Source organism: Engystomops pustulosus, chromosome 2 (assembly GCF_040894005.1).
Source record: "Engystomops pustulosus chromosome 2, aEngPut4.maternal, whole genome shotgun sequence".
Taxonomy (NCBI): domain Eukaryota; kingdom Metazoa; phylum Chordata; class Amphibia; order Anura; family Leptodactylidae; genus Engystomops; species Engystomops pustulosus.
This window is the reverse complement of record NC_092412.1, coordinates 61,263,980-61,290,084: the sequence shown is the minus strand read 5'-3', so window position 1 is coordinate 61,290,084 and position 26,105 is coordinate 61,263,980. Positions and strand designations below refer to the sequence as shown.

The window sequence follows — 26,105 nt, the reverse complement described above, 5'->3', positions numbered from 1 at the left end:
ATGTTATCTCTATTCTATAGGTCGATATGATTACGGGGATGCCATACTTGAATATTTTTTCTTACATTTTACTAAATTTGCCAAATAAACACTAATGTGGGGAAAAATATCATTTTTGCATCACCGTCTTCCAAGTGGCATAACATTTTTACTTTTTTGGCTACTGAGCTGGTTGATGGCTAGTTTTTTGCTGGACATGTTGTACTTTGCAACAGTATTATTCTGGAGTACATATGTTTTTTGTTCACTTTTTATAGCATGTTTTGTGGGATTCAATAGGTAAAAATCATCACTTTTGCTGGGTTTTTAACAGTTTTTTTTTAACGGTGTTCATCTTGCGGGTTCAATCATTATTTACTTTTATTCTACGGGTTGTTACAGACACGGTGATATTCTACATGTGGGGTTTGTGTTATGATTTAGACTGTGTTTTGCGATGATTACTTTTATTTTTTATTGAAAACTTTTTTTTTCTTTTTACTTTTTTACTAGTTCCACCATGGGACATGAACAAGTAATCATCTGATTGCTTGTTCATGATAATATCCTGCAATACTGAAGTATTGTAGGGTATAAGCAGTGTCAGCCTATGCACATGGCGCCATCTTTCAGGCAGTGCCTACAGGCAGGTTTGGGTTCGTGATCGGACCCCAGGGCTGCCATAGCAACGATTGGCACCCCCCTCAAGATGGCGCGTGGGAGCCGATCGTGGGGGAAAGACCCCCGGAAGGCATATTAAATGCCGCACAAGTTAAACACCCTCGATCGGAGCCCTCCCTGACCACGGTTGTTACACTGGGATGTCGGCTGTTGGCTACAGCCGGCATCCCGTGTATCCTGATGCGGTTCGGCTCTAATCCGCGGTGGATATATCCGCTGCTGAACGCTAAGTCACTGCGCTTAGTGGTGGATATATCCGCCGCAGAGCGGAAAGGAGTTCAAATAATGCAGGACAGACACAGTGGGGCTTATTTACTAAGGGTCCGTGGACGCACTTTCGTCGAGTTTTGCACGGCTGTGACAGATATTTAACAGGGGATTGTGTCGCACACTATCAGATTTTGGCGCAGTTTCGCTGGCTTTCATGTGACAGAAATTGGGGGGGGTTGCATTCGGACGATCCGACTGATTCGGACTGAGCGCAGGATTTAACTTTAAAATTGTGTCTACAATTACTTACATGCACCAGGAAGAATAAGGTGAACCTTGTCGGACCTGAGAGGGGAAGCGCCACATGCAGGATATCAGGTGCACGATTTTAGTGAATCGCGGCAGAGTGCATGATCGTAGGACAATGCACTTTCTGTAATCTCCTCTGGACCGGTAAGTAAATGTCCCCATTATTATAATTTGATAGACACTGCAGATTTTAATTGAAGGGGACACTATATATGTTAGGATCAATTTGGGGGAGCAGTGTCTAAGCCAACATAGCGGGATAGTGTGGCATACTCCACATATAATCCACACATAAAGTCTCTAATAATTTTTATTTGGTGGGGGAGGCTGTTTATGATAAAATCGGGGCAAATTGTATATATTTTAATGTTGAGTGGGAGGGGGGTGGATTTTTTGAGATTCACCGTGTACAACAAATTACCAAGAAACCTAGCCCTCCAAGTTCTGGTTATAGTACTGCCAAAACTATCTAATACCTCACAGGCAATTGAACTTCACTGTTAAGAATGAAGTGTAATATGTATGAGACAATGAGCTGCCAGCTTGAGCTGCCAGGTCTCTGTGGTTCCGCCAGGTTACATAATTGGTGGAGGGTTTGGGCTGCAGTGACTACAGTGTTGTGCACTTCTCTAACACAATTCACACATGCATCACTACTTATGTACCTATAAATCATGGCTCAGAGAGCCACCTGCTGCTCAAGTGAAATATTTCTATTTACAATGTAGCGCATCTGTACCCTTCCAGTGATTTTTGGACATTTGGCTCATATATCCATGCCATTTTGTTTCACATACCCTAAAGTACTTTTTTTTTTTTGCCTTTTTTTACATCGAAAGAGGGGATTTGGTGCTATGGTATTTCTATTTATGTATTGTTACTTGGTGCACTGTGAGATATAAAAGCTATTCTTATGGGAATAAATGTGCTGACCATAGTTCTACCATATTTTCTGCTTTTACCAGGGGAAGCTGATATAACATGTATACATTTTTAGGAACTGTTTAGGCACCTGCTTTAGGTTCCTCACCTGTTATAGCGACCCAATTGACAGGGATTCATCTCCGGGGTGATTGAAGGACACAACCTCTTCTGTCAAACCACTTATGTGTTGAGGTCACTATCGACTTCAGCTTCTTGGGTGGATTGCAACAGTATGGTGAGTGTTTCTTTCTTTTTTTTTTTTTTAAACTGTTTATTTGGTTTTCAAAAGTAATCAACGTAGTAATACATACATCTAACACAACGGGACACATTTACTTACCCTGTCACCGTAGTTCACAGAAGTTGTGCTATACATGAATGATGATTTCAAAGATTACAGCAGATATTGTAAATTGTTTACAAGAAATAACTGAAATTTGATGAGATCTTACTAATATTTAAAAAGGGTTGTCCAGCTAGTAAAGTGAAAATGTATTTTTTCCCCTAATCACAGCATAGAGAATAACTTACTGTAATTACGTGGTGGAACCCCTACAGATCACAAGTACAGGGGTCCGTGGTACTCCAAATGAACAGAACATGCACTCTGCTGCTCTATTCAACTCTATAGTATGAGCACCATACTATCTCCGTCACAGACAGTGGGGCTCATTTACTAAGGGTTCGCGGACCGCACAAACGCCTGATTTGCGTCGCATTTAAAATGTTACTGTGGTGCACACGATCGGATTTTCATGCGACACAAATCGGGGGGGGGGGTCGTCAGACGATCTGACGGATTCGGACATAGCGCAGGATTTAACATTTAAATTTGTGTTGCAAGCAATGCACTTACATACACTGGGAAGAAGAAGGTGAACTCCAGCCGACCTGATTGGGGAAGCGACACAGGCAGGAAATCGGGCACACGATCTTAGTGAACTGCGCTGGAGTCCACGATCGTCGGACAACGCACAGTGGGGAATATTAACACTAAAGCTTCATTACAGACACATTTGATAACTGTTATAGCTATTTATTGTAGCCTAGGACTAAAGTACAGTAAATTAGTACAGTAATATCCAGTGGTCCGTTTGTAACTAGGGGTCGTATGTAAGTCGAGGGGACCGCCTGTATCCCTTTAAAGGGAAAATATTGTACTTCCTAGTGGTGCCATAAAATAGTAAAAATCTGGAAAGAAAATTCTTACAACTCTTACAGTTTTTACAGTTTTAATGCTTTCACTGTGTGGTCCAAATAAAACATACATCACACCAAATTTATATAGTGTTGTTTTGTTAAAATAAACAAAAAAATATCTATTTGGCCATATTCTGCACCCCATAACATCTTTATTCTTCGGTGTTCAGATCCAGCTGATTATTAGAACTGTATGACCTCTCCATCACATTTTTTTTTAAATATATAGGTGACAAAAAAAAGGAGCAGTACAGACTTCTGGGGACAGGTTTCTCTGTTACAGTGTATAATGTATGGCAGTGGTGGCAAACCTATGGCACACGTGCCAGAGAGGACCCTATCCGTGGGCACGCACGCTGATGCCCCAACCACTGCCGCAGGCTTACCGAACATCCTACCGATAGCTCTGTGCAAAGTGACCAGCAATGAGCAGTGCTGGGAGCCATGGCACACAGCATGGGAATACACTGCCTGTATGGAGGAGCTCAAAACACTTACCTGGGAGCAGTACCCCCGGACCTGGAGACGCATCTGTGTTCACAGGGGTTAATACATGGAAGAGGGGCAGCCAATTACAAAGCCCCTTACACCCTGCTCAACATTTGCAGAGTGAAAGCAGCTTTGTTATGGTGATTTATAGGGGGTTTCTACTATTATTTATTTCAAAGCTCATTAAAAACAAAAATTATCCTCAAAAATTCATTTCTGAAAACCTCTTTAAAATTTGGAAAATTGCTATTTCATTTGTAAGCTCTCTAAAGTCTTGATAACATAAAATGACCTTTTGAAAATGAAGCCTACATAAAGGAGATAGATAGTGGCAAGAAAGAAATTACAGGGTGTTGGGGCGCGTTTCCTTCATCTTTATATCCGTTCCTGCTCTCAATACAAATGTACACAAGAGCCATTTCAGGACCTTTGAAGGTCCTCCAAAGGTTCTAAAACTGGAGACTGAGAGCGAGCAGAAGGGATGCATCCTCCATTTCCCAAGAAGCTGGATTCTAGTACCATATGTAGGAAGTGAATTCTGGGTGAAAAATGGATGTACAAAAGGTAAGTTTTTGAGTATTTATTTGCTAAAATTCTTTGACAACGCATTTTGACACCCCAGACCAGTGTCTTCATCAGGTTAAAGTACTACAAAGATAAAGATAAATAAAAGTTAAGCTAATTCTCTAGAAACAGTAGTAATAATACGCATGACAAAAATAGATAAAAATTTAATTAGAGTGAAACAAAATTGATTAATTTATCATTTACTTGTTATAATTTATGTGCATTCAAAGTAGTTACAAGTTGTAATGAATTTGATACAATGGAGCTTATGTACTAAAGGTCTGCGGATCGCAATTGTCGGGCTTTCCGGGTTTTGCGCGGCTGTGACAGGTATTTAACAAGTGTCTGCGCTTGGATTGTGTCACACACGATCGGATTTTGGCGCAGCTGCGCCGGATTTCATGGGACAGAAGTGATTTCTCGTTGGACAATGCACTCAGTGAACTCCGCGGGCCGGGTAAGTAAATGTACCACATTAATGTATAAATAGTGGTAAGACAATAAATAGCAAATATATAAAATGTAAATAAATTAATTTGATATGTTGTAAAAGTGATCATATGTAGAAAATATGAATGAATGTACAATTTCAACTTCACAATTAAATTACAGTCTTTTTGATTAAATATTCTTTTAAATTCTACATTCTTTTATATTTTCTGCATATGATCACTTTTACAATGTATCAAATTAGTTTATTTACAATTTATTTATTTCCTGTTTATAGTCTTACCTCTATTTACACATTGTATCAAATTCATAAAAATGTATGGCGGTCATATAATCACTTCTATGAAATACTAATTACTAGATTAAAAAATTACTAATGATTCGTTTTAGCACTTATTACACATACAGTTAGTATTATTACCATCATTACTATTATTATGTATATGTTTATCTAACTATTTTGAATGTACATTCATTTATTATTTACATGTTAAAGGGGTTATCCGGGTTTTAAAAACTAGTGAGGGCCAGGCTGGGGAGGGCTATTTAAAAATAATAAACATCCACTTACCTCCTCCGGAGCCGCCGATGTCCCGCGCCGCGGTCCCTTCAATCCGTGCCCCTGTTTGGTCCGCGATGTGGCCGGCTCCTCCCATCCGTCCCTATCTCCCAGCGTTTTAAGCGCTAGGAGATGGTGTCAGATGGGAGCTTCCGGCCTGTGCGCCCTTGTAATGAAACCGGCGCACAGAGAAGACCGGCCGCGGCGCGGGACATCGGCAGCGCCGGACAAGGTGAGTACATGTTTATTATGTTTAAATTGCCCGCCCCAGCAGTGCCCTCAGTATTTTTTAAAACATGGATAACCCCTTTAAAATGTATCAATTTCTGTTTCAATTTAATATTATCTATTTTTGTCATGCATATTATTGTTACTATTTCTATAGAATTAGCTTAACTTTTAATTTATATCTTTGTAGTACTTTGATTTTATGAAGACGTCTGATGAAGATAGCTAATAAATACTCAAAAGATCAACTTACCTTTCGTATATACATTTTTTACTTGGAAGTGCTCACCAACACCCTGTATCTTTTTTCTTGCCATTATTTTTTTATAATTTTTATAATTTTTTTTAATAAATGCAAAACATATCAACCAAAATTTACCACTAATATAAAGTAGAATTTGTCACACAAAAAAAATCTCAAAATCAGTTTGGTAAGTTAAAGTATACAAAAGTTATCCTCCCTGTGTCCACCATCCACATCAGTCCTTGTGTGACATCAAACTCTGTCAACGGATAATGGCTGAGTATGAGCAGATTGTATCATTAGGTTTTACTCTGTGAACCTTAGTGTGAACAGTGGATTATTTTTATATATTTTATTTTTATAAATTATATGCAATTTTGAAACCAATTTTGTTGACCATTTGTCCCTTACCCCTAGGGTTGGCAAGGCAATCCGGTACGGAAGCTTAGAAATGAGTTTAGCGTTAGGACCCACTGTCTGTGTCATCTGACCATTCCCAAAGCCTGCATTATATCTTTCCCACTTCCTTCACTCTTGTGCTCCTCTCATGCACATTATAATCTTTCTAACCAACTTACCCCATCTGGTTCTTATTCCAACCTCTCTACCACACTGCTTACCAGCTTACCTAATTAAGAATCAGTGTACCTCTTCTTCTCCACTCTTGCTTCTCTCCTGATTTGTTTTAGGGTGGCTTAGATTTCTCCCAATCCTCCAGATGTGGGAAAAGGCAGAGAGGAGGGAAAGGCCCCTCTCTTCACAGTGAAATTTCCATGTATGCCCCCTGTACCCTATCTCACAATCTGTTCTTTTGAGGTCCACACACCTTATGTGATTGCAGTATATTGTCCTCCGGGTTCATCTTACCAGTTTCTTGACCAATTCACATCTTCCCCACTTCCTATCCTTTGAGATTCCATCCATCATCATTGGAGGCTTTAACATCCTTTTTAATACCTCCTTCTCCCCTTCTGCGTATCAGTTTCTATCACTAACTACCTCTTTAGGACTCTCACAGTGACTGTTAGTGACTAGTCTCTCCTCATTCTTCTGGATCTCTCAATAGCATTTGAGACTGTGGACCACCTCAGGATTCTTCACTCCATTGGCCTGAAGGACACAGGGCTTTCTTGGTTTTCTTTCTATTTCTGTGAACACAATTTCAGTATTTCATTTTCTGGATCTCTCTTCTACTCTTCCTCTCACTGTCGGGGTTTCTGAGGACTCCGTTCTAGGTTTTTCTCTTTTTCCTTTTAAACTGCCCCATTAGAAAAACCATGAGATTTGGCTTTTGGTATCATCTTTACTCTGATGATAACCAACTATATACTTCTGCATGAATCACCAGCCTTACTGTAGAGCACTAGTGATTTTCTCTCTGCTGTCTCTAACATCATGTCCTCTCTCTCTAGCAGAAACTTTACCTTTCTAAAACGGAATTTCTTGTTTTTGCACCATTCACAAACCCTGACAATCTGCATTTCTGTCTGTGATATCACCATAAAGCAAGGCGCCAGGCCCGCTGTCTTGGGGTTGTGCTGTACTATGACCTTTGCACTGTACATCCAATCACTTGCCCCCTATTGTAACAAGAACCTAAAAAATATTTCCATTTCTTACAAGGAAAACTTCTTAAACCCTAATTTTTGCTCTGATTCATTCCTGTCTCAATAACTGTAATTCCCTACTTACTAAACTCTTTCCTATCTATGTTATCTTGCAAGAACTAGATTTTACCATTATACAGGCTACTCCGCTTTCCTATTTAACTTGGTCCCTCGTTATAAGATGGTTCATGCAGCAACATTTATTTTGATCCCTTATAAAGATTGGCTGCACCAATGTATAAGCACTTTTACCTCCTATGTCGCCCCTTCCTCATCATGAATTGTAAGCTCTTGTGAGCAGGGTCCTCCCTCCAGTTGCTTCAAATGACCATGTCATTATTCTGTATTGTCTTATTTTTTTTGCATATGTACCCCATTATCTGTACAGCGCTGCGGAAAATGATGGAGCTACAGTATATAAATATTTATTATGTGGTTATTATTTCCTCTCGGTGTGTAAATTTGTGTGTTAAAATCTATCTCTGTTTTAGGCTCCAACAATGTAATAATACATTATTAATACATTAAAGATTTCCTCTTACCCACTTCTATTTATTATTGTAAGCTATAACTGCACATATGCAAAAGTTACGTGCCTGTTTGCGACTTATTTTTAGAGGTGCTGTGAGGTCTGATAATATTATAAATATTGATATTGGTGATGATCCACCCATTGGAATACAGAAGAATCATTAAGTTCCTTTACTTGAAAGGCCGCACACCAAAGGAGACGTTCGATGTCACGGATGCACACCTGTGCCCCTCTCCATGGCGGCTGCCACTCCCCCATCCACACTCACCTCTCCACGCTCCTGCTCCCGTCTCGGCTTCCCAGGGCGCATGTCCTGGCTCCGGGGCTCGGAAATTTAAAGGTCCAGCACACCGCTGATTGGTGCTGGCCACTTCACGGAATTCCTTAAAAGCCGGCTTCTCCCAGCATCCCCCGCCGGGTTTTTGCACTCAATGCCTAAGAGAAAGCTTTGTCTTGTACCTAGTTCCTGTGAATGGATTCCCCATTGTGACCCCAGACCTGTTCCCGTTTTCGCTCCTTCGCTGTCAGCCCTGACCTTTTGCTCCTTCTCTGACCTTGAACCTTTGCTGCCTGTCTTGACCTCCAGCCTCTCCCCGACCATGAGCTGGCCTCTTGACTCTGTACCCCGTCCTTGGCTGCCACCACGGTCCAACCCGTTTTGCGGTGGGCCCTTGTGAAAACCGGGTGCCACTTAGATTCTAGTCCCAGGTGTCGACTTGTGTCGTTGTCCGCAGTGGTCCAGGGGGTTCACTACCCCAGAAGCCTGACAATCGATGATATCAAACAGAGATTTATTCTGAAGATTCCCCATGATATGATCTAGTCAAGAACTCGATTTGTCAATTAAATGTGACCGGACTTCATTGCAAACAGATCCAATTCCAAAACCTACACATTTTGCTATTGCTGAACACACCATCCAGCAAGTGGATGTTGACATTTTAGAGAATTAGTGTGGTGTCCGTGGAGAAAAATCATCATAGACCATCTTCACATGTAATAGGTATCCATTCGCTGAGTTCACTGGTGGCATAGAAACCAGGAGGACTTTTTCAACAAACCGATCACAGAGGATCTTTACAATGCAATGGAAGCATCATGACTCATCGCCTCTGTTAAGGAGATTAGCTTGGGATCACGCCGGGGGTCAAGCACTGTCCAGTTAATATCATGATTCAAATTTCATTTTATGTAACCGGTTTGCTTGCTTGCCAACTAATTCCCTTTTAATGGGAAGCCAGTCTGTCCTTCATGCTGCATTATATTTTGATTCTGGAGACACTTTATCTCCTTCTTCTCAGGGAAATTAGTATAAACATGTCTGTGAACAAAGTCTATTAGCCTTTTCTGAGAAATGTGCTGGTAAATTCATTATGGCCAATAGCATTGCAGTATACTATTCACACCGCTTTGATGACTCTTCTGTCTGTAATATTATGCATTTGAGAGATTAAACGAGGGAGAAAATCTTTACATACACTAAGAGACTGACGTGTCTTGGTTTCTGTTCTAGCCCCGGGGCAGTCATGAAAGAGTTAATTGTGAAAGTCACCTGTACAACATGTTTTGAGTCCTAGATAAAAATGTCTAACAGCCTCCAAAGAAGACACATGCCCAACCCTTGGCAGACAAGGTCATACTCACAGTATTTTGGGACCAGAAAAGAGTAGTATTGATGGATTTCCTAGCAAAGGGTACCAAGATCACTGGGCCTACTATGCTTCACTACTATGGAAACCAAAAAAGACCAAAACCAAGAGAAGTGGCATGCTCATCAAAGGTGCCTTCTGCATGGCAATGCACCAGTTCACAACTGACATGATGCCCAAATGGAAGGATGCTGCCGCATCCTCCTTATTCCCCCGAGCACGCACCGTTGGACTTCCACCTCTGTCTACACTTTAAGGAAACCTACCAACACGGATCTACCTATAAAGGTAGATCCGGTGGTAGTTGCCTTTTTAGGGCTAATCCTTTAATCCCCTTTATCTTTTTTAATCTTTAATTGAGATAATATGCTAATTTACCAAAGAGGCTAGTGGGGCATGGAGTAGCCAGAGCTGAGGCTCCTCCACGCCCCAGTAGCGCCCTTGCTTTGCGCACGAGGAGCTGCTCACTGAAGATATCTGGGTTGATCAAGGAGGCTACTGGGGCATAGAGTAGCCGCGGTGTGTAGCCTCAACTCCAGCTACTCCATGCCCCAGTAGCCTCTTTGGTATATTACCACAATTAAAGATTAAAAAAGATAAAGGGGGCTAAAGGATTAATGGGGGGCTCTGCTGTGAACATTTCATTAATGGGGGGTCTCTGTTGTAGACATTTCATTAAAGGGGGCTTTGCTGTGGACATTTTATTAACGGGGGATCTATTGTAGACATTTCATTAAAGGGGGGCTCTGCTGTGAACCTTTCATTAGTGAGAGGTGGCTGCTACTGAACATTTCTTTAGTGAGGAGAGGCTGCTGGACATTTTATTAGTGAGGGAAGGTTGCTGCTCGATATTTCATTGATGAGTGTAAGCTGCTGGACATTTTATTAAAAATAAGTGTCTGCATTTCCCACCCTAGGCTTATACTCGTCAATATGTTTTTCCAGTTTTTTTTGTGGTAAAATTAGCTGCCTTGGCTTTAAACTCGGGTATATATACGCTATGTATATACTTTTTTTTTTTTTAATAGTGAAGAGGTCAAAGACAGGGGTAAATTAGATGTGTGGGGGCTATAGAAAAAGGGGTGTTATAGTGTACCCTTTTCTGTAGCCCCATTCTTATATAGACAGACAACAGAAAAAAAGAGCACTATCAGGAGGGGCTACAGAAAAGGGGGTTCTATCAGAAGGGGGCTACATAAAAATTGGATAGCTGCAGGAAAGGGTGTGTTTTAGACTAAGTGCTGCTGATAATTGTACATTATATGGGTTTGGGTTAGATATGGAGTATTTACGGAGCGACTAATTTTCTTTTTTCCAGGGACCATGGTAAGCTGGTTACCCGACCCCAAATTTTTGGGTGCAGTTGGCCCCCAGATACAAAAAGAATGGGGACCACCAGGGTTGGTTTTAGTGGTTTTAAGTGGGGCTCTGGAAAAAACTAAAAGTGGAGCCTGCACAGTAATAAAACTTCGTAGTTACACACAGTAGTATGGTAAGTATCTGTAATATGGGACTGTAGGAAAATGTTATAGGAGACAGATGATGATGATACAAGAAGAAGTATGATATAGATTTCTAAATAGACTTATAGATGCATAAATATAAAGTAAATTATATATAGATCAATAGATAGAAAAAGGAAGTCCAGGGCAGCACAACCTGATTGTCTGGGTGCAAAATCTCTACATCCGTGGCAAAGGATCCAATGATAAATTCAGGAAAGGTAGCAGCACTGCAGTTTGTGAATTAATTGAGGGCGCGTTCACACGTTCCGCTAGCGCCGCGTTCATAACGCGCCTCTAGCGCACAGGGGGCGGAGTTTGGGGCGATCGCATATGCGTTTCCAGAGAAACGCATGCGATCGCGTTATTAATCGCATGCGTTTCCCGGGAAACGCATATGCGATCGGCCCGAGCCCGTTATGAACGCGACGATAGCGGAACGTGTGAACGCGCCCTCAGGGTGATCTTTATTTCAAGGATGCTACCTTGAATTAACCCTGAATTAATTCACAAACTGGAGTGCTGCCTTTCCTGAATTAGATCAATAGATAGATAGATGATAGATATATATAGACAGGAGAAAGATCATTATCATCTTCACTCGGGGATTCAACCAAAGGTTATTAAAAAAGCAATACATCCTCTTCTCACAAAACAACTCATAGGTCTGTTTCCTAAAAGGATGTGTATCCTTGTCTTTTAATAAAATTAATTAAAAAAAGTTATTTTTAACAAATTTCCCGAGTGCTGGAGGAATTTCCTATGCTGCTGATGTTGTGTGGCTGCATTGTGTATTCCTCTCACATACTTGTAACATGACAGCGAGTGTGCGGCGAGTCCCCGCGCTGCCTCCATGTCAGGTTGGGGCACGGCCCGAGCACAGCGCTGCTCTCCCGCCTGTCACTCCCCTTCTATCATACTTGTTTATGTCACGAAACCGTCCGTGTGTCACCAGCCATTTTGTGCTGTTATTGTACACGTCCGGCTGCGCGCCACAGCACACACCTCTATGTAATGTATTCTTCACTACAAAATGCTTAGTGTGAACTCCCGGCCGGCCACATTACCCTCTTCCGACTCCGCTAGTAAAACTGAGTTACAAAAAGGAAACACTACGTATTTGTTTGCCCACAACCAAAATGGCGGTGGGTGCATTTTTTCTCCTCCCGGCCCCCGTAGTGCGGGTTGTGTATTGTGGGCATGGGATCCCCAGGGCTGCCGTGCGCCTGCGCAACAGGAAACTCCATGATCTGGCTGTGGAGCCCAGGGAAGGAAAACAGCCACTGAGAAGAGAGAGGCAGGGGTAGCTGGGAAATCTAGTAGCAAGCACAGGCCTGAGCCTGCCAGCTGCACTACCTGCCCCCTAGCCCCTACGCGAGCGGACCCGCAGGGGGTAAGCAGGTTGTGTGGGCACCTCACGGCTATCCTATGCAGCCAGGCACGGAGCTGAGTGACACAAGCACCCCCCACTGCCAAGCCAGAGGAGCCCAATAAGGAGGGGCTGCTGCTGCCAGGACATCAACAACCTCCAGCAACACACAACAATAACAAGAATGAGAGGGAAGCCATAAACCCGGGCAGCCTTTATTGCTCTTTGTTGTGGCATTTATTTACCCCCCTGCTCCAGAGGCCCGGGAGGAAGGGGCAGCTGCTGCAGGGGAGCGAGTGCTGCTGCTTGTCATCCGCAAACTTCATCTGCTGGAGGTGAGTGCAGGGGGCACAGCCTGGCACTGGCAGGGGGCACAGCCTGGCACTGGCAGGGGGCACAGCCTGGCACTGGCAGGGGGCACATGGATCTAGCAGCTGCTGCCTGTCTGTAGGAGCATGTCACCTCTCCAGGTGTGGGGGCAGGGAGGTCACACTGTGTATACTGTCACCTCTGCCATGTGCCGCTCTCTCTGGGATCACTAGGATCTCACTCCACACTTCATCCAATGTTTTACTCTATATTTTTGCCTGACAGGTCAGTGTCTGGGCATATTTCTACATCTTGTGATGCCCTAGGTGAATACATGGCATGACTGCACCGCAACTTTTTCTTGCTGTAAAGTGGGTGAAGTTCTATGACACTATGTGCCCGTCATATTTCTGTTTATAAGCTACATGTGCTGCATTGCGGATAATTTTTTGTAAGAATTGATTGGTTATTGACTTGCGTCATCATTACTTACTTTTTTACTTTTACCCTAACTTGGGTAACAAAAATGAAATCTTTTTGTATAATGAGGTTGTGTTTTGGGTAGGTTCAGTACTGAGAATAATGTAGTGTTGATCGCTATTCTTGCTGTTGTATGTGGTTCCAATTTTTGTTGTTGTTTTAGAGCTTTGTGAAAAGAACAGTAGATAAATGGACCATTGCATAGGAACTGTCTTAAAACAAATGAAATAATAGACACAGACATTATATTAAAGGGATTGTCCGAGATTAGAAAAAAAAATTATATATGGCTGGGGGGGGGGGCGAGTTGTATTAAAACAATAAATGGAACGGGAGAAAGAGGTAAGTAGTTTAATGTTTTCATATACTCCCCTCAGCCATATATCATATATAACTTTATTCTAATCCCGAACATCCTAATTAAGGCATGTACAGCTGTTCTGGGCCACCACCAATGCCAGAACCTATACAGTGGACGGAAGTGGAAGACTCTGTTCCCTTTATAGTGTTAGTGCTGGAGGTTCCTTGACTTGTCTCAATCTGCCAATGAGGTCCTAACTCCGGCTTTTAAACCCCAATGTGTTATGTGGCTCTCATAAATAATCCAAGCTTGAGATTCTGCGTGTTAGTCTCTTGCTGCGTTCACACGATGCGTTTCATTTTTGATGCATTCCAAAGGCTTCAGCCTGGAACACATGCTTGAACAGGTTACATTGTGTTTTCATTACATTTGCTAGATTGCAATTTAACCTCAGCATGTGATCCCGAATTAAGCCTTCAGAATGTGTCAAAAATGCAACAAAAAAGTGACACATCATGTGATCGGCGCCTGAAGATCCATGCACGTTACTCCGCATTAATCCTAAACCTGCAGAGAATGCATTTGAATGTTGAACCAAGGAATTGGGATATACTAAAGACTACAAATCGTCATCTATACAGAAATCGTTGACTTAAAAAGAATACCTGTTTCTTAGGAACAAATTATTTAAAGAGACCCTGTTGCTTTGACATCACTAGCAACTAGTCTTGACCATGATTGGCCAGAGGAGTCCCAATCTTGCAAATTGATAACCCCAGCAAGTAGCCATGGCTATAATGGGGGTGCACCTTTGGCCATTCATGGCCATTGGTAGTTGAAACGTCTGGTGCGCTCATCTCTACTTTTCACTTATCTCCTAGACCAGTGATGGTGAACCTTTTAGCGGCCGAGAGCCCAAAAAGCAACCCAAAACCCCCCTTATTTATCGCGAGGTGCCAACCAAAAATTAAAGCAGTAACTTATTGTTCCCTGTTCAACAACTTTCAATCATACTGGCCTCCTGAGGACAGCAACACAGTAGAAAGATGGAAAATTTTTATCATTTTAGCTTCTATCCAGTTTCCCTCTATACACAGAGAATCATGGGGCCAGCAGGAGGTCATCTAAAGATAATTAGGCCCTGTCTACACATTCTCCCTTTTTCTACAGTCCCAAGTAGCCAAGTAAGTATCAAAATATGATTAAAAGCCGCATCTCTTAAGTTGCTTAGAACTGCAGGTAGATTCTTTGAGTCTTATCTGGTGTGCTGGGTCGATGGCCCGGGTGCCCACAGAAAGGGCTCTGAGTGCCACCTTTGGCACCCGTGCCATAGGTTCACCACCACTGTCCTAGGGTTTGCTATGTCCTTTGTGTGTTTGTAGTCAGTTGATGTAATTTCAGTGATGGGAGTATAATATTGAAGAGCTATGTGACGGTGAGGATTGTTGTCATGTGGCGCCTGTATGTGTACATATAGCAGAGGGAGGAGGCTGTGGGTTTAGGGGGAAATAAGAAACTTGTGGGGGGGGGGTTTTCTCTTAACTTTTAAATGGATTTATTGCAAGAAGGTCTTTGTTCCTATTTTAATGTTTTGCTCCAGTTTAGGAGAGGTACACCAAGAATAATAGAGACCACTAATGTTCAGCATGATGGACTATGCTGAGTATAATTGAGTCTGTGGACATCCGCTATAACGTTTGTCTTTTTTCCCACGTGAAAAAGTTCTTCATGAACCGTTTCATGATGGAATCTGCTTTGGTGACTTCTAAATAAATCTGACGCAGCCTTAAGCTAGTTATACGCGACCGTGCTCAGTCTGTGAATATAATATGCTGCTAGGAGTCCGTTCTTTCTGGCTGAAAAACAGCACAACTGAATAACTGTGTGGCACACGGAGCATGATACACGGATTGAGCATGGTTGCACTGGAGCGTAGACCAAGGAGACTCGCTCTATGCTGGTGGGATTTCCTCGTATCACTGGACTGAACTCGGCATGTGATACGTCCAGTGATACAAGGTTTGGAGTGCTTGTGGGCAAGCGGTCTTAGGCTAACTGCACACAAGCGAGGGTTCCACATCCCGTGTGTCATCCATGAATTAGCTCACATGTCGATGACTATTGAAAATGTCTGTCCGGAACACAAAAACAGGCAGGAATAGGACCTGCTCCATCTCTTGCGTCTCTGGCAGTCGCCTCATGCAGGGTGTTATGAAATCCAGTCTTGTGAATTGGGACGCGTCCTAGCTGTCATGTACAGGTAGCCATCTTTTCCCTGGAAAGTTTATACTTTGCTTCACATGCTCTATAACATTCTGGAGGCAGATCATATTCAATGTGAAAAGTTACTTTTAAATGAATTGAAACCAACCTTTGCCATTATATCTGGGTGTATTAAGTTTGTTTTTTTTTTTTGCAGTTTAAATTTTACTTTTTATGTTTGCCTTTCCTTACTGGATATGTTATTTCCAGACTACTGATGAGAAAAATAACTAGTACAATTTGTAGATCCCTGGATCAGGACTTGATATTTTGACATTTGCCCTGTTGGTACCCAGCTCACCAGCTGCTTGGGAAATACAGGCTGTGGCATGCACATCATAATGCCCAAAGTGTTTTACTTGCATAATATTTCTGTTCAGTTAGCGCTAGTACATGTGACTTTACTTGTAGCGTGGGGTATGTGGGCCAGATCTATACCCAGCGTCGAGCTGTATTCTGACTCCTGCATTTAGGTTTGATATAACCTGATTAGCAGATTTAAGCTTAAGCTTAATCTATTAAAGCCATTTAGGCCGGGTACATATGGTTTGGAATGGGGTTGAAGGGGTTGCCTCAACTTTGCAAGTTATACTAAATCCGCCGGATAGGGCATAACTTCCTAATTGGTGATGATCCGACAACTGGGAATCCCATTGATCATGAGAAGGGACCCCCAGCAATTAGAATGGGGTCCTGTTCTCACAAATAGGTGAAGTGGCAGGTTGAGTGTGCGTCCTGTGGCTCTATGTGAGTACCGGAGATACCCAAGCACTCTGCCCAGCAATCTTCGGCTGCTCTCGTAGAATTCAATGTTGCAGCTGCCACTCCAACCATTATTAAGAATGAGATCCCTCCTAATTGCCGGGAGTCCCATCCTCAGATTGGTGCAGGTTCTAGCTGTCGGACCATCAACAATTAGGAAGGTCTCTTCCATCCTGGGCATTAGGAATAACTTCTGAATTTGGAGCAACCCCTTTTTTTTCTACATCAGGGTGGTGATTACACCCTCTCAAGCATTTAGTAACGCCAACCACTTCTGTTACCTTTTATAACTCCTTAGCGAGAACTTTTTTTTTTTATTTTCCATTTCCAGAGATGTTTGAGGACTTGTTTTCTACGGGACAAGTTATACTTTCTGGTGGCGCCATTTATTGTTCTGTGGCATTTGCAAATTTTCTTACACATTTTTGTTTTTACATCTTTGATTGTGCTGTCTAAATAACACATCCTCTAAATTCGCTCCCAGTTACGAAAATTCATATAGAGTTGTTATGTTTTAACAATATAAAAGAAATTGTAACCTTTTGGGAAAAGACATTTCTCCTGTTTTCAAAATTTTTATTTATTTATTTTTGTTATTTTGATGTAGGGAACTGGATAGGAATGGGTTCACGTCACGTTTTTTTTCCATACAATGTAAGGACACGTGTGGGGGAGGGGTATTCCGACATGTCCTTACAATGTACGCTTATACGGTGGCATATGTCGCTTGGTGACTCCTCCTCCTCGTTGAATGCGGGAGACGACTGCACAACAGCCTTAGCCGGTGATTGGCTGCTGCCGATATATGGGGTTGTTTCCTTATATGGACAGTGACATCACAAGTGTCCTTCCTCCAGCTGAGTGGCGTATCTGCTCAGTGAGGGATGCAAATATATTAATAAAAATAATAATAGGGTATTGCCTCCGCTGACCCCATATGTTGCCCAGCAGGAGGGAGCAGGATGGAAGACGTAACGTCATGTACTGGTCAGATGTGAGAATACTCTTCAGTATATGTCAATGTGTACGCTTAGCATATACATTGAGAGCTAACCAGCCTAAAAAAAAAACAATGGACGGCACATGGATGTCGGTGGGTCATCTGTGTGACATCCTTATTTTTTGCATCTCAGTAGACTTCTATGGGAAGGCATGAGTTGAAAACACAGGCAGGAATAGGACCTGCTCTGAGTTTTCTATAATCTTCAATTGAATATGCTGGTGCATCACATTGCCCCCCCCCCCCCCCCCCCCCCCCCAAACGATGGGACATGGATAAAAACATTTGTGTGCATGTAGATAGGCTGAGGGCTTTCTGCCGACCTCTGCTTTGGCTTTCAGAATAATTTACCTGTGGCAGAGGTAAAACTGCATTGTGCATTGAACTACGCACTCAATATACTCTGCAGATTCTAAATGATTTATGATGCTTGTATTTTATGCAGGGTGTGAATGGGTTTTGTAGACATTTCATATTGTCCTGGATTAGCCACAAGCAAAACCAGCATGTGACTTCCAGTCCTTGGGGCCTAGCACAGCCTTAAAGTACATCTACCGCCAGGATGAAGGATTGTAAACCCAGCACACTGACATACTGGTGTGTGCCCCCTCTGTTCACTTATAGCCTGCTTTTTACAAAAATGTTATGCAAATGAGCCTGAGGGGCTCCGGCCTCCATAGATAGTAATAGATCCCCTTAGACTAGTTTGCATAATTTTTAAATCTTTTTCTTTCTTAAAAACTAGCTTAGGAAACTCAAAGAAGGGTGGATCCCAGTAAAGGCAGAGCACACCAGTATGTTAGTATGCTTGGTTTACAATACTTCAATCCTGGTAGATGTCCAGTGTATTGAAACCTTGGTACTTTTTCGATTCTTTCATACTCAGAATGGTGTATACTGGGTTTCTGTTTCATTTTTGGCACTGAAAGACTTATCCAGTTCTACAGACTCCTAGTATCCGTCTGCATGGGATTCCTCGGGAATAGATGTATCAGGCCAGCCGTGGATTTAAACTCACAAACTCCACTCTCTACCTGCCAAATACATACAGAATCTCTATCACATAGACTGTAGACTTGCTGATTGTCACTGGGAGGATTTTATCTAACTAAGAGCTTCCATAGAGTTGCACTGTGATATAGAGATGGATCTTCTATAGATCTCTCTATATATCACTGCATTGTACTTTTTTGTGGTTTTTCTTCAGTAAAATTGTCAAAATATATTTAAAAAAAACTATATAAATGAGGTATCACTGTAATCCTAGTGATCTGTAGAATAAAAATATAGCATTTTTATACTATACTTTATGACCCCCAAAAATACAAGAAGAAAGGAAACCAAAATTTACTTATTTTCTTTTCCTACATACATCCGAGTTCATAAAATCTCATCAATAAGCTAATGACCCACTAAAATGAAGTATTTGTAAAGTGCCACTAAACTAGCTGAAAATAAGCCCTTATGGGGCAGATTTATCAAGCTGTCTGAAAGTCAGAATATTCTTAGTTGCCCATGGCAACAAATCACAGCTTTAAAATATTCATGAGCACTGGTGAAATGAAAGCTGAGCTGTAATTGGTTGCCATAGGTAACAAAGATTATTCTGACTTTCAGACAGCTTGCCCAAATTGCCAAAAAATTTAGATTGTATAGCCCATAAAAAGTGACAATGCACAATCTGCTCTGAATGGCGCAGCTTCCCTTCAGTGTGGCGTGTGCCCATACAGCAGGTTACCACCACATATGTTATATGTGGTGTATGAAAATTTGGTATTTTATCCACTGAAAATGTGTAAAGTTTTTGAAAAACGCATTCATTTAGCCAAAAAAAATTAAAATTTCAAAATTGCATCTGATTTTGTTTTATCCCCTGTAAAACAATTAAACGGTTAACAAACTTCATGAAAGATGTTTTACATACGTTAAGGGGTGTAGTTTATATAATGGGATAATTTATTGGGTTTTACTTCTATTTAGGCTTCTCAAAGTGGCTTGAAATCTGAGCAGGTCCCTCAATAGTGCGACTTTGTGGGTTTTTTTTTTTTTTTAATGAAAATGTGAAAAATCGCACCTAAAGTTCAAAGCCACCTTAACATCGTCCAAAAAGGAGAGGATGCATAAAAACAATGTCCACATAAATTGGACATTAGGTTAATGTTAGCTGTCAAGTTTTTTTGCTGTTATGACTATGACTGGAAAAAGAACATTTAGAATTTTTAAAATTGAGAATTTTTTCAAAATTTTTTACCAAATATCATTTTTTTCCATAAATAAACGCAAAACATGCCACAAACATTTTTCAACTAACATGAACTTCAAAGTGTCACGAGAAAACAATTTCATAATCACTTAGATAAAGCGTCAAAGTTATAACCACTTGTAGTGACACAGGGCAGATTTGAAAAAATGGGGCGTGTCAGGAAGGTGAAAAGTGGCTTCGGCGGTAAGGGGTTAAAAATCCCAATTGGACGTCTGAAAAAGTTTAAAATTTTTGTGCAATGACAGTCTCAATCCTTTGCACATAAAAAGTCCAGTGCAAGACATATGCAAGGGGTTGCTTAAAAATTTTAGACTTTTGTGCAACTTTTCACACAAAAGCAGCACACTGACATAATGGTGTGTGTCCCCCCTCTGGCAGGATCTGCTCTTTTTTTTAGCTTTTTATGCCCTGGTTTTTCTACAAAAAAATATGCAAATGAGCTTTAGGGGCACTGGGCTCTATAGCTGTGAATTGAGGCAAGAGCCCCTCAGGCTAATTAGCATAATTGTTAAAGCTTTTTTCCCCCCGTAAACATAAGGGCATATGAAGCTAAAAGAAGAGCAGATCCTGCCGGGGGGGGGGGGGGCACAGCAGTATGTCTGTGTGCTGGGTTTACAATCCTTCATCCTGGTGGTAGATGTCCTTTAAGATAAAAGCCATCAGTATTAGATTGTAGAGGACAGATTTTTGGCACTTTTTAGGCATAAAAATCACTTAAAAGAGCAATTTGTGGTATTACTGATTATATAAGAGATGAGTGAGAGCGGCAGCGGTAAATACTTCTTTAGCCAATCACTTGTAGGCTGTGAGGCTGTACATTGGCTGCAGTGATTCATCCAACACGGCCTGGAATAACGCGAATAATGTAGATTACTATTGCAGCTTTTTTATCTCTAGATAAGTAAATGTTTGGCTTTACTTTAAACCTCACTTTGCTTTCTGCCTTTAAGGGGACCTTATACATCATACGCTGCATCATGAACCTGCTAATTTGTTTAGCTTCTAATGCCCTGTTTTTTGTTTTTTTTTAAAATAGCTTTAAGATTTATGCAAATGAGCCTGAGGGATTTCAGGAACAATTAGCAACTTTGGGGCCTAAAGCCCCCCAGGCCCATTAGCATAATTTTAAAAGCCTTTTTTGTAAAAACCAGGGCATAAGAAACTAAGAAAGCGGATCCTGCCAGGTGGGGCACACACCAGTATGTCAGTGTGCTTGGTTTACAAACCTTGGTCCTGGTGGTAGATTTCCTTTTAAAGGGATGTACTAGGAAATGAAACTTTTTGACTCTTCTTCATGTACAGGAGGCTTTATAGCAGAATGTGAGGTACCCTGCGGCTCTGGGTTGCTTCCTTGTAAGTCTGTCCAGAATATAGCGGCTATCTTACGGTAGGTTATATTCATTATCCAGCTTTGTGGCATGATGTATTTTGCTATACTGGCATGAAATCATTTTGCAGCACTTAATATGACTTTCATGATAAGTAATGCTGTGTGCAGCCACTGTTGCCATGGAAACTAAAATGTAAATTCTTGCATACACAGCCCATTGAAATCTGTGAATTTTGGTACATCTAGCAGTCTCCATTAACAAAAACTCATACTTGATGCAGTAGATTTATCAGGACTTGTTTGCCAGTTACTAGGGAATTGTGATTATTTCCCCTCTTTAGGCCACCTCCATGCAAGGGCCAGGGGCACGGGTGCCAGTGTAATGGGCTGGCATAGGTTTTCCTGCCCCAAAGCTGTGCACTGGATATAACCTTCCAACCATCGTGACTGAAAGTTCTCAGGCTGCTGCACAATTCTACCCCAGCAGGACCTGACGTAGAATTATCCGCCATCGCAGCCCCCAGAGCCGCAGCCTCCTGATGTATCTGATGGCGGAGGAGGGACTTTAGCTCATTCACTGACGTATTATAAATGGCCACTGATTTGTCAAAGGCTGGCTTCACATCACATTTTGTGCCATAAGTCTTAAGGACATGTCGAGGAGGATTCTGATTTTTTTCATCCAAAAAATATTTGTTATCTCAGGACAATCATTTTCTTAAGAGTGACCCAAAGACAGCACCCAAGATTAGCACCAACAAGTGGTTACCAAATCTCAGACCCAACAAATTTTTTTGTTATTGGGGAAAAAAAACATCTCTACATATACTGTAGATTGTAAATCAAAAAAGTTTAATTATTAGGAAAACATTAAAAATTCAGAGAAAAGGAGGGTTTACCCACAAATTGGTAATAAAAAAAAACAACAAATGTGGGTCGCTGGAATCAGGTATAGGACATGACTACATAGACAAATGGAAAGAAATCGCATTATTTTGGCTAGCTTAGCACTGACTGTTCAGACAGCGCACTGGAGTAAGGGGACCTAGGTAGTGAGGGTCCGGCGCCCGGGGGAGCTTTGTCAGGAGTAGTGCCAATGTATGGCACGGACATATCCCACTGTTTGCTTATACAGTGGAATACGTCGTACAGGGGACCCTTCCCAATGAATGTAGGGGGGTGAGTGCACAACGGCGGCACCCGGCAATTGACTGCTGCCGATGTACAGAGGTGTTACCCCAGTGATGTCACTGTCCTTGTATGGGGTCCGTATGCAAGGTTTAGTGGTCAAACGGAGGCAACAACTATGTCTCTGTCTGCAAGTATATGGGAATATGTTAGCAAAGTATATATGTCAGGAGCTTTTCCGATGTATACGCTGAGCGTATACAAAAAACAAGATATGAAACCGAGAAGCACAGGGAATGTGTCCTAATATAGGCCATAAAGTGTAGAAAGGGAGAGCAGACAAGCCATCTAGTGAGAAAGGTGGTAGGTAAAGAACCTGTTAGTGTGATTTGGGGCGCTCCTTGTGGACCTGTGGTTCTGTGTTCCATATCTCCCTGTTAGATCTCTCTCTAAAAGCAGATATTTTTAGCATTGTCTTGTCATATGCCTGTAATAAACGAACAGTTCTGATTTTAGCAGAAAACGGCACACACCTTAATGGATCATGTTTCCATAAAAGGGTCCCTTCATTTATTACTGTAGTATGGACCTATTGTAGAGTTGACATTTTGGCATGGGTTTATGAAGTATTGGTCTTGTCAGACTAATCTAATCGCCTTCTAATGTGTAGGTTGTACTTGAGGGCTGATGTCTTTTTCTAACCTTTTTTACTATGACACTATGGACCTGTGTACTGCTTTTAGTTAGAATAAAGAACACAATATAAACACTTATGTCACATGCAAATTTTGTCACAATTTTAGGGCACGATTCACAATGTGGCCCCTGGATGGCTGACATCCAGCTGCAGGTTCGGTATGGTTTTCAGATGGTGGCCTATCTGACGGTGGCTTTAGTTGCTTTGTAGTGAATATTTTGAGAATAATTCTCTATTATTAACTGGCTTTTATTTATGGGATCTTATTCTTTTTAAATTGCTCAGAATATTCTACTAACTATGCTTTGCTGCTAAGGATTCACAAGTCTTCACAATAAACTTGTTCCTCTTGGTTAATAATGGCCATGTGGGCAGGAGGCCTGGCACTGCTGTGACCACTAGGGGAGCTGCTCCAGCACTGCCATTGGATGAAGTCTAGCTGCCCCTTCATTTTCAGGATTTTCATCCATTCTCCTTTTCCATTATTATGTTTCTGTTTATTACTCCCTACCTTCCAAAATACTTCTTAAACTTTTTGAAATTTGTTCATGAAATTCATAGTGGCACCATTTAATTTCCATGCAATGCACTGAGAAACTAGAAAAAATCCAAAAAAGGTGCAGGTCATTGAAACTGGGCAAGAGAAAATGGCATTAACATGCATGAGAGTAAATCACTCTGTGGGGTTAAAATTGGAGTAAATGTCGCTGTAAATACAACTGTGAGATCTAAATAATATAAAATACCCTCCATGTGAGACTCACTGGGGGGGTTGTGATATATCCATATTTAGTACTGTAAGACAAGGGTGACTATTCTGTGCATATAAAACAGATCGAGCAGCTTCACCTTGCTTGTGACCAGTCTTTTTAGTAAATGTGTAATGTACTGGTGACAAATACAGACTGTATGGTGATAAATGTTCCCACATGTGAATACAGTACCATTGCTACCATCAAGCATGACAAACCAAGGACACTTACTCATAGATCCAGGCACTTTGACTGTGGTAATCTTCTATTTGTAATCCATGGCCGACTCCCTTCTAAAAGCAACTTTGAAAATTATGTTAATGAGTCAAAAGGCCTCCTGTGGGTGTTACCAGAGCCATTGGTGCTGCAGCTGCACAGGATGTTACACTGCCCCTCTTGCTCCCTCAGCACTGTAATCTTGTAATTTCACACAGTGAGAAGGGGGAGTGCTCTTGCACAGTGTAAAAGCCTGTGAATATGCAACACAAAGGGGCTTTGGTAACACCCTTAGAAATCTTCTGGATCATTAGCATAATTTTTTAAGTTGATTTTAGAAGGAAGGAAGCCATGGATGACAAATATTAAAATATCACCACAGTCATGCTGCCTGGATCTATGAGTAAGTGTCCCTGGTTTATCATGATGGATTTTAAAGCCAACCTACCATCACAGATCTACCTACCGGTGGCAGGTTCCTGTAATGTATTCTGGTCTAATCCTTTTTTTTATTAAAACTTTTTGTGGCGACAAAATGGTGACGGCAACTACCTGGAAATGGAATGGAAATCTACCATTATAGGAAACCTACCATCACTGATCTACCGACTAAGGTAGATCCGGTGGCAGGTTCCTATAATGTATTTTTGTCTAATCCTTTTTTTTTATTAAAACTTTTTGTGCACCAGATCTTCAAAAAAAATGTTCATATATCTTAGATAAAAGTTATCTAAGAGGTTACTAGGGCGTGGAGCAAGAGCTACAACTACTCCACACCCCAGTAGCCTTCGATCCCTTCTGCACTCCTGTCTGCAGCGTGCAGCTCGCAGCAGCTGCGCTAACTGTTTGAGATCCTGGAGCACTTCTTGTCGTTGTGCGAACTCGGCTGAGAAGCTGAAGCTACTGCACATGTGCTGAAGACAGGAGGGATCAAAAGAGGCTACTGGGGTGTGAAGTAGGCATGGCTCCTTCTTCACGGCGCAGCTACTCCATGCCGTGTAGCCTCTTAAAGGAAATCTAACATTTTAGTAAATGCATTATGAACCAAACATTCCTTGAGAATGTTGTAGCTACACTAATGCAGAAACATATCTTGTTTAATCCCTGAGTTGCGTGGTTTTGCTGAGCAAGCAATTCTAACATTCAGATCTTTGGGAAAGCTGGATTGCATTCAGCCTGCTATTCATAAACACATTAGGCTACATTCAGCCCGTCGTACCGTAGCACGGCGGGCAACGGCAGCGTGCGGGGAGAGGAGAAGGGGGTGAGCGCTGCTCATCTCCGCCCCTCTCCATAGGGATGTATGGCACACGGCACCGTAATACGGGAAAAGATAGGACATGTCCTATCTTTTTCCCGGGTACGGAGCGGTACAGTTCCGCACGTGTGCTGCACCGTACCACTCCAGTAGGGCGCCATGCGCCCATTGCCGTCTATGGGTCCGTATATACGTTCCCCTTGCGGCAGTGTGAATGTAGCCTTACATGGAGCTTCCTGAACTGTCCAGACAGGGCTAATTAACCTTAGCTGGATGTCTCATACACAGCAGCTGAGGGATGGTGCAGCAATTGATTACTTCTGCCTGTCAGGCACAACACAGTGAGAGATTTCGGTGCTGCGAGGCTGAAGCGTGACTCTGGAATATCAGTACCGCTATCATTCTTGGTTAAGGATTTGAGACTTTCCCTCCGTGAGAAGAAAATAATGTTAAACTGAAGGCTGAGCGCTGATTTTGTTATTGTATTACTATACCAGACACCGGCCACTACGTGCATATTCATTCAGATACAGTTTATACATGTAGTGCAAGTAGCTTAGAACTTTGTAAAATATGGAGACAAAAGTTACTCTGCTGGTAATGCTTTGGTCGTGTCTGTGATTCAGGGTCCAGTACTCCAGTAATGCTGGCCTACTGTGGCCGGTCACCACCAGCGCTGTTGGCCCGCTGCAGTCAATTACCGCCAAGTTAAGACCAGCATGGATCAGGCAATGTTAAAACCAGAGCACAATTTGCTGCACAGCGCTATGATAGGAGAACTTATGCCAAGACAATGCGATTATAAAACACTCTGATTACAGTGTTAATTGGTTCTAGGACGGGTACAG

General features: G+C 41.9%; 1 protein-coding gene across 1 annotated transcript in view; it reads left to right on the top strand.

Moving 5' to 3' along the window:
• Positions 1–12,247: 12,247 nt before the first annotated feature.
• Positions 12,248–26,105, top strand: part of MBD6 (methyl-CpG binding domain protein 6) — a 32,404-nt gene continuing 18,546 nt past the window's right edge. The window contains exon 1 of the mRNA XM_072134886.1: positions 12,248–12,834. The gene's annotated coding sequence lies outside the window, so the exon portion shown is untranslated. The remainder of the gene's footprint in view (positions 12,835–26,105) is intronic.